The sequence below is a fragment of the Salvelinus sp. IW2-2015 genome, unplaced genomic scaffold (genome assembly GCF_002910315.2).
Source record: "Salvelinus sp. IW2-2015 unplaced genomic scaffold, ASM291031v2 Un_scaffold1592, whole genome shotgun sequence".
Classification (NCBI taxonomy): Eukaryota; Metazoa; Chordata; class Actinopteri; order Salmoniformes; family Salmonidae; genus Salvelinus; species Salvelinus sp. IW2-2015.
In genome coordinates this window covers 172,767-175,179 of record NW_019943015.1, presented here as the reverse complement: position 1 = coordinate 175,179, position 2,413 = coordinate 172,767, and positions in this window count along the sequence as shown.

The window sequence follows — 2,413 nt, the reverse complement described above, 5'->3', positions numbered from 1 at the left end:
GGAGGAATTACGGCCACAACCCCATGTCTGGGGGAGGAATTACGGCCACAACCCCATGTCTGGGGGAGGAATTACGGCCACAACCCCATGTCTGGTGAGGAAGCATAGGCTTAACGATTCGGAGGAAAATACCATCTTTGTCTTTATCAAACAAATGTTTTTTGCATAGTTTCAATGTGGCCCCTAGGCTAACCGATTCTAAATGGCACTAACAGTTCGCCAAGTCACCTAATCAGGAAAATAGACAGGATTCAATCATTCCAAAACTGCAGTTCTTTATTGGAACCAATATCTCCCTATTTCAATCAACCAGTCCATTTTGAATTTGGGATAAAATTGTCGTCATTTGGCAACGAATGTAGCTTGTGTATCCCTTCAGTTAGATATGTTTTCATGGGCATGTATTTCTGTAGGCCTAATGGGAGCTTGTGTGTGCGCACGCAGGATAAGTGTGTAAGGGGAGCGGTCAGAACACAACTGAGTGTGTTAACGTCTGCTTCCAACTCACACTCTCAAACATGTAGATCCCCTGAACTCAGCTCACTCTCCAGATCCCAATCACCCGATTTTCTGATCACCTGTTCACATACCTGCATGTCATTATCACACACCTGCATGTCATTATCACACACCTGCATGTCATTATCACACACTATTTAGTTCAGTTCTGTACACCCCATCACTGTGAGGTATTGTTTGTTTGTGACACACTTCTCTTCGGAACTCTGTTTGTCCCGTAATTTAATCCTCCTGTGTATGATAGTTTGGCCTGCCTCACTAACGACGCCTTTTGCCTATTCCCTGCCTGTACTTTATCCTATCGGATTTCCTGTCATTCACCTATTGCCTGATCTCCCGGACAACGTTACTAGCCTTTTCCCTGTCTGTACTGTTGCCTTGCTGGAACCCCCTGTGTATGAACTCTACCTGCCCCTTGACCCAGCCACCTGCCTCCTCCTGTGGTCCTTTACATTAAACACCTGCTGCGCCCTGCGCTTGAAAACAGCTCTCTGTCTTCCTCGTGTTCATTACAGAGTGACTGAGACATGGAGGGGAAAGGGAATGTAGGGAGAAGAACTGCATGATGCTTGACGTGGTTTCTTTTTTGTTGTGCCTCACAAATCCACATGCATATGGAACACTACAGTCAACATACGGAACACTAGAGTCAACATGTAGGACTATGGAACACTAGAGTCAACATGTAGGACTATGGATGAGAGTGCAACATTGTATGGACTTAAAACTATACCATGTAGGGAACTAAGTGGGAACACTAAAGATGTAATACAGAATGTAGGACATACTAGGTCAAACATTTGTTAGGTACTATTGGACCAACTGAGTCAACATGATAAGGATCTATGTGGATGACTATGGATCACATTTAAGGACTGATAGGATACAATAGAGTTTCAACATTGTTGGAGCGGTAGAGTCACATGTAGGACCTACTAGAAGTCAACATGTTAGGAACTATGGAACACTAGAGGCAACATGTGTAGGACTATGAGAACACTAATATTCAATGGTGACGAAGGCCTCGCATTTGGCCAGATGCTCGCAAGCCTCCAGAGATAGTCGAGGAGGATCCATGCACGAAGCCTCCAGTGTGGATATGGCACGAAACTCCAGTGAGGAGTTGTGGCACGAGGTCTCAACAAAGGAGTCAGTCGGAGCCTCCAGCAACGCCTTTAGTCCGGAGCCTCCAGCGTCGCCTATCTCCAGGAGCCTCAAGTCCGACCTCCGTCACCCAGTCCAGCTCCAGCGACGCCTCAAGTCGGAGACATCTCAGGCACTCGATTAGTGACATGAGCCTCTCAGACGCCCTCTTAGTCGGAGCTCCAGGTCGGCACCTCTAGTTCTCGGAGGCGCTCGCGCAGACGCCTCTCTAGTTCGGACCGCGTCGCCCTCAGCGATTGTACGTCGGACTCCTCCAGCTGACTGGCTTGCTATCAGGATAGCAAAGCCAGAGGTCTCGCCTGTCGGACTGAGCCAGTACTCTCACTTTCATGTCCGGAAGCTGCTCAAGTCTGCTGCCGCCGGAGTGGCCAAGTCTACTCATCACTGTCCGAGCAGCCAAAGTCTCACTCTGTCGCGGCACGAGCTAGAGTCTCCGTCCTGTCCTCGGAGCAGACAGATTCTGCTCCCGTGCTCCGGAGCAGCCAGATTCTCGCTCATTCGAGGAGCAGCCAGATTCTCCTCGCTGTTCCGGAGCAAGCCAGAGTTGCCTCTCTGCGGATAGGTTCCCGTCCAGAAGTGCACCTTAAGTGGGCAAATGACTAAGGGGGATCACGTCACCGCACAGAGCGCCATGTATGGTTGAAGATACCCACAAGACCTCACCCTATATTGGTTGTCAGCGGTTTGCGGTCCTGAGTCGCGCACCTTTGGTGAGGGGGGGGAGGGGGGC